This window comes from Somniosus microcephalus, chromosome 5 (genome assembly GCF_052327205.1).
Source record: "Somniosus microcephalus isolate GS21.2 chromosome 5, FLI_Smic_1.0, whole genome shotgun sequence".
In the NCBI taxonomy this organism is placed as follows: Eukaryota; Metazoa; Chordata; class Chondrichthyes; order Squaliformes; family Somniosidae; genus Somniosus; species Somniosus microcephalus.
In genome coordinates, this window is record NC_140991.1 from 293,456,319 (window position 1) to 293,471,053 (window position 14,735).

A 14,735-nucleotide genomic window follows, 5' to 3' on the forward strand; every position below is an offset into this window, starting at 1 on the left:
GAAAGGGCACGGATCTGGATAAATTTAGCACCAGATATGTGTCCTCTTCAATAGGAAATCGGGAGCCCTCTTCTCCCTTGCACTCCCATCCTACCAGTATAATATACTCGTTACCATCGAGCGTTATACACGCCACTTCACCCCTACCGCTATGCTATTTCAGCACTCCCCCACCCACCCCCCTGGTAAGCGTTCACATTCAGCCGCACAGGGACCTAACATAATCGGTGGTCATTGTGTGTGGTGAAGTGCATGTCTGCGGCAATTCAGCCTTTCAGCTTTTAACCAGGACAATTTGTACCGCGGATCCGATGTTATACTGAAAACCCTGCGTGTTCCTACATACAATCTCCGTTAATCGGGTCGTTCAAAGAGCGAAAAGTGGAGAACTCCGACATATTCTCACAACTGCTCCCAAACATGTTTCGTGTATGCCGGATATAAACATGGAGCAGTCACCATTGAAAACGTACCAAGCATTACGGAGATTTTATATTTCAAAATCTGATATCAAATGCAGATCAGGAGAAATAAATGAAATTGATTAAAATATAGAAAGATGGAGATTTTTATTTACATCTGTGAGGCCTACAGTGACTGGATTGAAATATTTACCCGGTCTCGGGTCTGCGGTGCTAAATGTCGCACATTTACAGTAACTGAAATCGAATCTTCTCAAAGGTCAGAAGTGGAGCCCTTCAACTCCTTAAAAAACTCAACTGGGTGAATTATATTTACTGGGATTCTTAGGTTACATGGCTATTCCAAAAACGCGCATAAACGAGGTTAGAATGCTAAATTATCCTGTTTTGGGTTTATTCTAATTACTCTACAAGATGATAAGTGCCTATTTTGGGTGCTTATATCTGAGATTATGCAGGACTATTTACCATACAAGATCCCACTAACTATTAAAGATGCTTTGTATATTTACTAATGTAACGTGAATTTTAATTTCCAGTTTTAATATCTATTAACCCCTCGAGTCCAATTCTGTACCCATCCCATGCCAACGTCGACTGATGGTGAAATCCGCCGCGCTCCACCCTAAAGTGGCAATTTGCTGAGAATCAGGTTTGCTAGCTTTCCTTGAAATGTGAGGTGGTCACTTCTCAAATAATGTTTTCATTATTTTTTTGGCAAAGTCCCACGATTCAGTTTACATTCTGAAGTGGCTTCAGCAAATTTATATCTACCGCACTGCTAAGCAGTTTGTTTAGATGATGTCTGTATGCTGGCCGGGACAGGGACAGGGACAGGGCTCCATCAGTCCCCAATTACACGCACAGGGTCAGATTCCAACCAAAGGGCTTGTGCGGCTGGATTCTGTCAGAACGCCCCCTGGTCAGCCTGTTTGGTAATTACACCACCTACAATCTGGCACCCAGCGAAGAAACGTTTCAGTACTATTTCCAAACGCAGCAAGTTGCTGGAGATTCCTCCCAAATAAACTGCTAATATTGAAATATTTAAAAACTGCTCCATACAGTTGAGACTGTCTAGACTGTTCTTGTACAGACAGCTTTTGTATTTTTCATGTTATCCCTTATTATTTTGTGCTGTGGTGTCATCTCATTGTCTTTTTTTAATCTTTCCATTGCTTGTTTTCTCTTGTTATATTGGTTTCCCTGCACGCGTTCTCCCCTTCACCTCCTATATAAAACCAGGCTGACACTCCAGTGCACTGCTGAGGGAGGTGCCGTCTTTCGGATGAGACGTTAAACCGAGGCCCAATCTGCTCTCTCAGGTGGAAGTGAAAGATCCCATGGCACTATTTTGAAGAGGAGCAGGGAGTTGTCCCCCTTTACTTGTCTCCTTACTTGTCCTATTACCATCTCGCCTTGAATATCTCTTAATGTATCTTCACCTCTTCCAGACCTTCCCTTTTTGTTCTTTCATCCCCTCCTCCATTTCCCAGCCCCAAACTTGCTTCTTAATCTGTTTCATTTCCTGCTTTTTTCTCAGTCCTGACGAAGGGTCATTGACCTGAAACGTTGACTCTGTTTCTCTCTCCACGGATGCTGCCCTGGCCTGCTGAGTTTTTCCAGCGTTTTCTGTTGTTATTTCGGATTTCCAGAACCCGCAGTATTTTGCTATGGAGTTGTTCCCCGGTGTCCTGGCCAATGTTTATCCCTCAGCCAACATAGCAAAAACAGATTATCTGGTCATTATCACATTGCTGTTTGTGGGAGCTTGCTGTGTGCAAATTGGCTGCCGCGTTTCCCACATTACAACAGTGACTCCACTTCATAAGTACTTCATTGGCTGTGGCTGTAAAGCGCTCTGAGGCGTCCGGTGGTCGTGAAAGGCGCTATATAAATGCAAGTCTTTTATATTACACAGGACGCCAGTCAGTATCATGAGGAGAATCCCATTCCACGCGCAATGTCAAGGCGAGCTGCCGTTTTATGTAACCCATCGACCGAATTGAAGGTATAAAGCGAATGAGTCATATTCCAGGTTACCTGCAATTTAAACGTGATGGCTTTGAGCGGGATCGATCATTTCTTATTATAGTAGAACGGAATTCTAACCACCAATGTAACGGGTACGGTAATAAACTAGTTATGTTCTTGGACGAGTAACTCAGAGAACGCGAGTCTTAGAAGAAATCTGGAAACCAAAATCTGCTATCAATAAAAGTGACCAAGATGTCCGATCATCCGAAGACTCGGTTGGTTCACTAAATGCCTTCTAGGGAAGGAACCCTGCCTTACCCGCCAGTCACACACCAAAGTGGCTGACTCGCAACTGCCTTCTGAAATGGCCTAGCAGGCCACTCAGTTGTATTCTACAAAGACAAACTGCAGCATGAGGAAGATAACTCGGGAATGGGCAATAAATGCCGGCCTCGCCAGAGAGGCCCGCATCCCGAGAATATTTAAAAAATAAATAAATTTGCCAAGATTTATTAAACTTGATCAGAGGTTAGGGATGGGTTTTTCTATAAACTACACAGGGAAACAACCAAACCAGCAGCATGTATTTGTACCTCGGCGTCTTTCATCATTCCGCAACGAAACTAACACCGTCGCTCTGAAATAAACAAACACGCTTCGGTAGTAGAGTAGAAAAGTAAACGCACGCTACTCTCGTTAGGTGTAAAGCTGCAAATAGCCCCCAAACACGCCAGTAAATCATGATTAAGATTATGCCTGCAATTGTTAGATAAAGACAGCGAACATCAATCGTCCTGATCCCGCTCCGATACGAGTTTATTTAATAATATTTTTTTAAATAGTGTATTTAATAATAGTTTTTTTAAGTAGTGTATTTAATAATAGTTTTTTTTAAGTAATGCATTTAATAATAGTTTTTTTTTAATACACAAGATGAGCGAGCGACTGCAAGCAGCAAATCTGGCTGAGGACCCCTGACACACTATCATGCAAAGCAACACATTGTAATAGTGAGGAAACAACACTGGGGACACCGAGCGACAAGTAATGCAGATAGGCTGCCGGAGATACACTCACAGGACAGTTATCCCGTTCACTCGTGGCCGTATCATTTCAGGGAAGTGATTACATTTGTTGATACCTTGAATTTAAAATGATTCATAGGCTGGCTGACGCCGAAACTTTAAAACCAGCATGGGTTCCTTCAGGTGTGCCCGATAAAACTGGGATACGATTTAAACCCAAGAAGATCATTGCTCGATATCTGATCATTGGAAGTATATCCCGAATCACATATTCCTCGGTGACTGGGGTGGTATTATATTGGCGGGTCAGTGCTCCAAACTCGCACTTCAGGGTGTGTCTATAAACCTCTGATGAAAACAAATTACATAATTTTAACTGTGAATTAGACCAGTATCAGCTGCTGGATTACTCAGTTCTCAGTCTATCTAGTTCCATTAACCCATTCATTCAAGTTAAAGATATTACCCGTTATTTCAGTAAAAACCTGCAAGCCGGCTGGCCTAAAAAAAACAACTCCCAGTCTGGTGGGGCTGATTTCAATTTTAAACGATTTAAAAGTAAAAACTTGCTCGTTTAAAATATGGATTTTTAAAATGTTAGCACGGTAACAGCCGATTATCAAGGCAAGTCATTACCGATTCCCGAGAACGGGTGCAGATCAATAAGCGGTTAATGGCAGTGATTTTAAACTTGCGTTTACCCAGGCGTTGGTCAGATGGGGACTAACAGACCAGACATTTCTTTCAGCCCTACCCTTACTAATGTTAAACAAAATCTAACACCAAGACTGGCTAATGCTGGTATGGCTTATCACTGGGAGTGTTGGTGTCCAGATCTGGGCTGCACGATCCCATGCTACCACCGAACAACCGAAATGTTTGGTGGTTGGCTGTTTGATTTCTCTCTCTCTCTCCTGGATTACTGGTGTTTCCGCTACAAGGGAATTTGACCTGCCTAGTTTAGCAGTGCCATTATCAAGTTATCTCCCAGAAACTGGACAATTACGGCACTTCCAGAAAGTAGCCAAAATCCAACCATGAATATATATATACATGGCTCAGAGTGTCACAGCAGCAGTTGTTACTGCGATTGTTCACTGAAATATTTGGATATTGATGGTGTCAGTGTATATTTGCAGACTCACTGGCCCGCTGGGGCCGGTTTGAACTGTAGTGTTACGATAGGATCACTTGTAACAGATAGGCCAGCGCCTTTATAACTATGGTTTGTGAAATTTGATTCCTTATGTAACATTTGTTCAAGTATTAACGGAAATGCGACGTGATGTTTCTCCCGCGTGGGCGGCAAATGTCAGAATTTCAATCCAGTCTTTTACAGTTTTGTATTTAAGATGTTACCCCTGGTGTAATTGAATCAAGGGCACAATTCTCTGAAATTAATCATCGGAAACATGCATTTAAGTCCACATTTAGAATTCCCCCAGCTGCTTTTCCATGTAGCTTGCATTTATTTAGATCACTTGTCCCTGTGAGTCTAGAATTAGGCCACCTCAATCATTACCCATTGTACAGAAAGAGAAGCGTGAAAGGTATTGTATTCACGTTTCAGTCTGTGTGTATGAAATTCATACACTATCTGTCACTGTGCATATGAACAGGCCCAAACAAGGGCTGCATTAACCAATAATAGGAGCCCAAGGCATAAAACGGGGATTATAATTTATAAAGGTTTCAAACTCTTTCCGAAAACAGCAGTATTATTATGATAGTGTTTGTGTGCGCGTAATTTATCGTGCAATTATAAATGCTCATGTGCTCGTTTCTACAGGAATTTGCCGTATATTGGACAGATGAAATGTTCCATGCACCGAAGTGATAATTGTTTTTACGTCAAGCGGCAGAAAAGTAATGCAACATTTGGAATATAGCGTTCAGGAAAAATGCCACCCACATCGCTGTCAGCACACACACAATTTGCCTTTTATTAACCAGTCGGTGCTCAGGTTTGTCGAAAGAACAACAGCGCCACCGTGTGAACTTCAGCTGGTTTGACACCTGCAAAAGTGAAGCACCCATTCGACACACCAAAGGCTGCACATTGCAGTAATCCTTTGTTACAGAATCACAGAAACCTCACAGTGCAGATAGAGGCCATTTCGGCCCATCGAGCCTGCACCAACACATATCCCACCCGATCCCCGTAACCCCTACACCAACACATATCCCACCCTATCCCCGTAACCCCACGTATTTAATCCCTCTAACACTAAGGGTCAATTTTATCATAGCCAATCAACCTAACTCGCACATCTTTGGACTGTGGGAGGAAACCGGAGCACCCGGAGGAAACCTACTCCGTTAACTACTGTTAGATATAACAGTAACACTGGGACAGGGATATTTTCATAGTCCATTCATAATATTATAGTATGCAATGTAACTTGTTTTTAAAGTATCGCTATTAAAAGCAAAGAAAGAGAGCGGGATCTTTTACAGGTGTTAAATTATCCATAGACGATATGCTTTGAAAGAAAGACTTGCCTTTATATAGCGCCTTACACCACCACCGGATGCCCCAAAGCGCTTTACAGCCAATGAAGTACTTTAAAAAAAAAGTGTCGTCACTGTTGCAATGTAGGAAACGCGGAAGCCAATTTATGCACAGCAAGCTCCCACAAGCAGTAATGTGATAATGACCAGATAATCTGTTTTTTTTAGTGATGTTGATTGTGGGATAAATATTGGCCAGGACACCAGGGATAACCCCCCTGCTTTTCTTCAAAATAGTGCCTTGGGATCTTTTACGTCCAACTGCATCAATGAAAAGTCATTTCAGCTTCACATTGACACAGGGTAGCGACATTTGGATGTGAAGTTGCTCAAGTCGAGTGTAGTGAAGTAACATGAGACCACTTCAACTTCACGCTGAAACCCATATGAAATTTAAAAAGTTCCTTAGCAGTCATACCCATAATCCATGTTAATTTATCTTGAAGCCTTAAAAAGTCATGAAAAAATGACACAAACGCAAATGAAACAGCATCACCAGCTCCTCTTAAAACATTCACTCTACTCAAAATAGCCCGAACTAGATAACAGTTCAATACATCTATAAGTTATTGGCAATGTAGCGAAAGGAGAAAAGGGAGTCACGTTTTTACAGTGTATTCTTTTCTCATTCAGTACTTAAGAAGTCGAACAAGGAAAGAATCGTTGCTGGATTTTGTAATGGACCAGAACAGATAGGAGATGTAAGTGTGGGACAGCATCTTAGTAGTAGTGATCACAACGTAGTAAGGTTCAAGATTAGGACCAAGAGTGAAGTATGTAAGGCAAAGACTAAGGTAATAGATTGGAAAAGAGCAAATCATGAGGCAATGAGGGTGGAACTAAAGAAGGTAAACTGGGAGAAAATCTTGAAAAACAAAGAGACAGAAAAATAGTGGGAAATCTTTAAAAGGGTAATCAATAGAGTTCAAGAAAAATGCCAACAAAACAAGCCAACTAATTATCGGGCACCGTGGATGAATAAAGAACTAAAGGGAAGATTGAATTTAAAGAAAATAAAATATAAGAAGTACTTACATACTAAAGGAGAGGAGGACAAAAGAAAACACGAAGAACTCAGGAGAGAAGTCAAATTAAATCATCAGGAAGACAAAGAGAAAAGGACAACATCAAATTATCAAGGTATATATAAAGAAATAATAAAGTTTTCGATAGACAAATAAATAACAAAAGGAAAATTAAAGTAAGGATAGGGCCACGAAAGGAGGAGCAAGATAAACTCACAGGTAATGACAGAGAAATGGCAGAAGTAATGAATAACTACTTTGCCTCAGTTTTTACTCAAGAAGATAACAAAATAGGCACTTCACTAGAGGATGAGCTTAAAAAGAATATTAGTACAGTTGGGATAGAAAGGGAGCAAATAATTGACAAACTAGCAAAACTGAAAGAGGATAAGACACCAGGTCTGGATGGTATCTCAAGAAGAATAGGGAGGAGATAGGATCATAGAAATTTATGGCACAGGAGGAGGCTATTCGGCCCAGTGTGTCTGTGCTGGTCGAAAAAAAGCAACCCAGCCTAATCCCACTTTCCAGCTCTTGGTCCGTAGCCCTGTAGGTTACAGCACTTCAAGTGAATATCTGATATACCTATCAATTCGTCCAATAAAAAGCGATGAGTTAGGAACGTAACTAAAGGTTTTTATTGACTAAATAACAGAGCCCACCCTCGTGGGTGATCGGGTCCAACAAGGAGGAATACCAGCCAGTCGACTACCTTTATACCTGGGCAGGTAGGTGGAGCCATGGGCGGAGTCGGAGGTGGTCAGCCCAGGTATAACAGCGCGACAAGAGGCGACCTCGTATCGTGATACAACAGTGATAACGGTGATAACAATACAACAGTGATAACTATAGTGTAACGATAAAAGTGGTTTACCACATTCACCCCTTGTTTAGATTTGAGTCCGGCGGGGTGAAGTGTACTACCAGTTCTGGTATGTCAGTCTGTCCGGAGGCCTCGTAAGCCTCTCCGATCGTCGCAGCGGCGGTGCTGCATTATCCGGTGTTAGTGCTGGTGTCTGCGTGGTCGGCGAAGGCTCGTGGGGTTCCGGCATGCCGTCTACCTGGGCTGGAATTGGGGGGGTGGTGGGGGGGGGTAAAGGTGGTGTCTCCGGAGTGCCCGAGGGTGCGAGGTCTCGTAAGGAGACAGTGTCCTCCCGCCCGTCTGGGTAAGCCACGTAGGCGTACTGGGGGTTGGCGTGCAGGAGGTTCACCCTCTCGACCAGGGGGTCTGTTTTATGGGCCCTCACGTGCTTTCGCAGCAAGACGGGCCCCGGAGAGGTCAGCCAGGTTGGTAGAGTGGTTCCCGTAGTCGACTTCCTGGGGAAAACAAACATTCGTTCATGGGGGGTGGCGTTAACGGCAGTGCAAAGTAGTGACCGGATGGAGTGCAGCGCTGTCGGGAGGACTTCCTGCCAGCGGGAGGTTGGGAGGCCCTTAGACTTTAAGGCTAAGAGGACGGCCTTCCATACCGTCGCGTTCTCTCTTTCCACCTGGCCGTTCCCTCGGGGGTTGTAGCTGGTGGTCCTACTTGCTGCAATACCTCTCGCTAGTAGGAACTGACGGAGTTCCTCGCTCATGAAAGAGGAGCCCCGGTCACTATGTATATAGTTTGGGAACCCGAACAAGGCGAAGAGGTCGTTCAGGCATTTAATGACCGTGGTACTGGTCATGTCTGGGCAGGGGAAGGCAAAGGGGAAACGGGAGTACTCATCAACAATGTTGAGGAAGTACACATTACGGTCAGAGGACGGGAGGGGCCCCTTAAAGTCGATGCTCAGGCGCTCGAAGGGGCGGGTGGCCTTGATCAGGCTTGCTCTGTCCGGCCTAAAGAAGTGCGGTTTGCACTCGGCACAGGTCTGGCAGTTCCTGGTTATGGTCCTGACCTCCTCGATGGAGTAGGGCAGGTTGCGGGCCTTAATGAAGTGGTAAAGTCTGGTGACCCCGGGGTGGCAGAGGTCGTTGTGGAGGGTCTGAAGTCTATCACTTTGCGCGCTGGCGCATGTAATTCGTGACAGAGCATCGGGGGGTTCGTTCAGCTTACCTGGCCGGTACAAGATATCATAATCGTAGGTGGAGAGCTCAATTCTCCACCTCAAGATCTTGTCATTCTTGATTTTGCCCCTCAGCTTGTTATTAAACATAAAAGCGACCGAACGTTGGTCGGTAAGGAGGGTAAATCGTTTGCCTGCCAGGTAGTGCCTCCAGCGTCGTACCGCCTCCACAATCGCCTGGGCCTCCTTCTCGACCGACGAGTGTCGGATCTCAGGGCCCTGTAGGGTCCTTGAGAAGAAGGCCACCGGTCTCCCCTCCTGGTTAAGGGTGGCGGCTAGGGCAAAGTCGGATGCATCGCTCTCGACTTGGAAGGGGATGGACTCATCCACTGCGTGCATAGTGGCCTTGGCAATGTCTCCCTTAATGAGGGAGAAGGCTGCGCACGCTTCCTCTGTAAGGGGGAAGGATGTGGACTTCATGAGGGGTCTGGCTTTGTCCGCATAATTGGGCACCCATTGGGCATAGTAGGCGAAGAGCCCCAGGGTTCTCTTAAGTGCCTTAGGGCAGTGGGGGAGGGGTAGCTCCATGAGGGGGCGCATTCTTTCGGGGTCGGGGCCGATGAGTCCGTTCTCTACTACACAGCCAAGGATGGCAAGGCGCGAGGTGTTAAACACACATTTCTCCTTATTGTAGGTGAGGTTCAGCCGTTGGGCTGTACGGAGGAATTTCTCCAGATTCACGTCGTGGTCCTGCCGGTCGCGGCCGCAGATGGTGACGTTATCTAGGTAGGGGAATGTGGCCTGCAGTCCGTTCTGGTCAACCATCCGGTCCATCTCCCTTTGGAAGACCGAGACCCCGTTGGTGACACCGAAGGGGACCCTAAGGAAGTGGTATAGGCGCCCATTCGCCTCGAAGGCGGTGTACTGGCGGTCCTCGGGATGGATAGGGAGTTGGTGGTAGGCCGACTTAAGGTCGATGGTCGAGAATACGCGGTATTGTGCAATCTGATTGACCATGTCAGATATGCGGGGAAGGGGGTATGCGTCCAGCTGGGTGTATCTGTTTATGGTCTGGCTGTAGTCGATGACCAGGCGATTTTTATCGCCGGTCTTAACGACCACGACCTGGGCACGCCAGGGGCTGTTGCTCCCCTCGATGATGCCCTCCTTCAGGAGACGCTGCACCTCAGAGCTAATGAAAGCTCTGTCCCCAGCGCTGTACCGCCTGCTCTTGGTAGCGACGGGTTTGCAGTCGGGGGTGAGGTTAGCGAACAGGGAAGGTGGCGGCACCTTGAGGGTGGATAGGCTGCAGGTGTTACGCGGTGGGCGGTTTAACCTTCGCTGGTTGTCGACTGTGAGTGGGGGGAGGGGTCCACCGTATGCTAGGGTTACACTTTGGAGGTGGGATTGGAAGTCCAGCCCTAGTAGGACGGCAGCGCAGAGCTGGGGGAGGACGAGGAGTTTAAAGTTTTTATACTCTGTACCCTTAACCGACAAGGTCACAGCACAGTAGCCGCTAATGTCCGTGGCGTGGGACCTCGATGCCATCGAGATTCGGTTGCGCGTTGGCAGGACAGGGAGGGAGTAGTGGCTCACCGTGTCTGGGTGGATGAAGCTCTCCGTGCTTCCGCTGTCGAACAGGCAGGTCGTGGCGTGGCCGTTTACTTTGATGTCCATCATCGACTTGGACAGGTGGTGTGGGCGGGCTTGATCCAGAGTGACGGAGGCTAGTGTGTAGGTAAGCGAGTCGTTGTCGTCTGCGGGCGAGGCGGTCGTCGGGTCCGGGGGCCCGGTGGCAGTCGGGCGTGGTGGGTAAAATGGCGTCTCCCACGAGGTAGGACAAAATGGCGGAGAAGATGGCTGCCCCCATAACTCACATGAGGCACTATTGGGGTCGGTTGCCTTGATCAAAGATGGCCGCCCCCATGACTCACGTGTGGGGATACTGGCCTCAGTTGCCGTGAAAGAAGATGGCCGCCCCCACAGTTCGCATGAGGCACTGCTGGCCTCTGAAGATCCGCTCCTGCAGGCCTTAGAGAAGTGGCCTTTCTTCCTGCAGGTTGAGCAGGTAGAGTTCCTGGCTGGGCAGCGCGACCTCGGGTGCTTCTCCTGGCCGCAAAAGAAGCAGCCGGCGGCCCGATCGCGGGTGCCCGATGTCGGAGCCGGTACCGGGGGTGGCGGGCCCGGTCGGGTCCGGGACGCCGACGCTGAGGTAGGTCCCGGGGGCGGCGCTGCGAAGGGTATTGCGGTAGGGGTCGGGCCCGAGTCCCAGGGTCGCGAGCAGTACCTGGAAAACGCCTCCTGGTCCTGATGGGCCACCTCCAGGGAGAGAGCGAGGGCTTCAGCTTTGTCCAGGTCGAGGTCTTTAGCTTCAAGCAGTCTTTGCCGTGAGTAGTCGGACCGTAGGCCTTTCACAAAGGCATCGCGGATATTATCTTCCGTATTTTCAACAGCCGTCACCGCTTTAAAGTCACAGTTCCTGCCGAGTGCTCTTAGCGCCCGTAAAAATTCAGCTACAGACTCTCCTGGCTGTTGCGGGCGGGATCTTAGGAGGTGCCTGGTGTACATGTAATTTACCGGGCTGCGGTACTGCTGTTTCAGTAGGTTGATAGCGGCCTCGTATGTAGTCGTGTCCTGGATGAGTGCGTATACTCTCGGGCTCGCTTGGGCGTTCAGAAGTCTTAGTTTGAATCTCTGCGGGGCGCCGGATTCTTCCAGGTAGGATTCGAAGCAGTCCAGCCAGTGTTTGAAGTTGAGGGCTGAGTTTGCTGCCTGTGGGTTTAGATCCAGGTACGGTGGTTTGAGGGCTTGCAGCCAAGCCGGCTGGTGTGGCTGGTGTAGCCCGGTGTCTGAAAGCTGCTGTGGCTGTGCTTCTGGGAGGGCTCCTGGCTGGTCAGTAGTAGACATCTTTAAAATTTAGTCAATAAAATTGATATACCTATCAATTCGTCCAATAAAAAGCGACGAGTTAGGAACGTAACTAAAGGTTTTTATTGACTAAATAACAGAGCCCACCCTCGTGGGTGATCGGGTCCAACAAGGAGGAATACCAGCCAGTCGACTACCTTTATACCTGGGCAGGTAGGTGGAGCCATGGGCGGAGTCGGAGGTGGTCAGCCCAGGTATAACAGCGCGACAAGAGGCGACCTCGTATCGTGATACAACAGTGATAACGGTGATAACAATACAACAGTGATAACTATAGTGTAACGATAAAAGTGGTTTACCACAATATCCAAGTACTTTTTAAATGTGATGAGTGTTTCTGCCTCTACCACCCTTTCAGGCAGTGAGTTCCAGACCCCCACCACCCTCTGGGTGAAAAAAAATTCTCCTCAACTCCCCTCTAATCCTTCTACCAATTACTTTAAATCTATGCCCCCTGGTTATTGGCCTCTCTGCTAAGGGAAATAGGTCCTTCCTATCCACTCTATCTAGCCCTCTCATAATTTTATACACCTCAATCAAGTCTCCCCTCAGCCTCCTCTGTTCCAAAGAAAACAATCCCAGCCTGTCCAATCTTTCCTCGTAGTTAAAATTTTCCAGTCCTGGCAATATCCTCATAAATCTCCTCTGTACCCTCTCTAGTGCAATCACATCTTTCCTGTAATGTGGTGACCAGACCTGTACACAGTACTCTAGCTGTGGCCTAACTGCTCACCCTGAACTAGAAAATGTCATTTACTTTGTTTTCAATTTCCACCCTTCCCTCACCTTCACATGGTCCATCTCTGACTCTTCCCTTCCCTTCCTCGACTTCTCTGTCTCCATCTCTGGGGATAGGCTATTGACAAACATTCACTATAAGCCCACTGACTCCCACAGCTACCTGGACTACACTTCCTCCCACCCCGCTTCCTGTAAGGACTCTATTCCATTCTCCCAGTTTCTCTGTCTCTGCCGCATCTGTTGTTATGATGCCACCATCCATACCAGTGCTTCCGACATATCTTCCCTTTTCCTCAACCGAGGATTCCCCTCTACTGTGGTTGACACGGCCCTCGACCATGTCCATTCTATTTCCCGCACTTCTGCTCTCACCCCTGCCCCTCCCTCCCGGAACCACAATAGGGTTCCCCTTGTCCTCACCTTTCACCCCACCAGCCTCCACATTCAACGGATCATCCTCCACCATTTCCGCCACCTCCAGCGTGATCCCCCCACCAAATACATCTTCCCCTCACCTCCCCTTTCAGCATTCCGTAGGGACAACTCCCTCCGTGACACCCTGGTCCACTCCTCTATCACCCACAATACCCCTTCCCCTTCGCCCGGCACCTTCCCGTGCAAGCGCAGGAGATGCAACACATGCCCTTTTACCTCCTCCCTTCCCACTGTCCAGGGCCCCAAACACCCCTTCCAGGTGAAACAGTGATTTACTTGTCCTTCTTGCAATCTAGTATACTGTATTCACTGCTCACGATGCGGTCTCCTCTACATTGGGGAGACCAAACGCAGATTGGGTGACCGTTTTGTGGAACTCCTCCTTTTAGTACGTAAGGGTGACCCCGAGCTTCCGGTCGCTTGTCACTTTAATTCTCCACTCCACTCCCACTCGGACCACTCCGTCCTCGGCCTCTTCCACTGTTCCAATGAAGCTCAACGTAAGCTCGAGGAACAGCATCTCATCTTTCGATTAGACACTTTACAGCCTGCCGGACTCAACACCGAGTTCAACAATTTCAGACCATAACCTCTGTCCCTATCTTGCTTTTCTCTCTCTCACATGGCAGCTGTCGATCATTCTGCCATTTACACTTCATCTTGAGTCATCTTTTGTTTCTTAACTTGTCCCACTACTATCTCCTATTGCCTTGCACCATCATCCCTTTTGTCTCTTAATCTATCCTGACTTCCATCGTATCACAGACCTTCCCTTTTGTTCTTTCCTCCCCTCCCCCCTTTCCCTGCCCCTGCACTTGCTTAAAAACCGGTTCCATCTCCAACTTTTTCCAGTTCTGACGAAGGGTCATCAACCTGAAACATTAACTCTGTTTCTCTCTCCACAGATGCTGCCTGACCTGCTGAGTATTTCCAGCATTGTCTGTTTTTATTTCAGTGTTTTATACAGTTCAAGCATAACCTCCCTGCTCTTATATTCTATGCCTCGGCTAATAAAGGAAAGTATCTTGTATACCTTCTTAAACACCTTATCTGCCTGTCTTGCTACCTTCAGTGATCTATGGACTTGCACTCCAAAGCCCCTCTGTTCCTCTACACTTCTCAGTATCCTACCATTTATTGGGCCAGAAATTCCAGGCCAGAAGCGTGAGTGCGCTCGGGGTACTCACGCTTCTGGCCGTTGGAAATGCCGGCGTTCAGCAGGAACAGCGCATGTGGGGAACGCCGGCATTTCCAGACCTCGAGCGCGTGCGACTGCACAGGCAGCGCTTGCGCAGTGAACTTCGTGGATTTCATTCATGAAATCCGTGAGGGTAAGTCCTCAGAACTTACACTGAAAAAAAGCAAGTGTAAAGTGGTTCATTGGCTGCGGAGGAAGATATATTTTATCGTGGAGCTTTTGAAATGCAATATATTTGTTTGGGAAAGGGAGGGAAGTTATTTTAAGAAATTTTAAGTAAGTTTTAAAGTTAAAATTTTTTTTTTTTTAAAGGGTTTTCAGAACGGGAGGTAGAAGGAGCAATTGTGGCTGTGTGAATGGAATGTGAGAATGAGTTATGTATGTATGTCCACATATATTCCTTTACGTATATGTATGTATGTTTTATATTCCTTTACTATGAATGTATGTTTTTAATTATGATTTTCCAATAAGTTACTTTC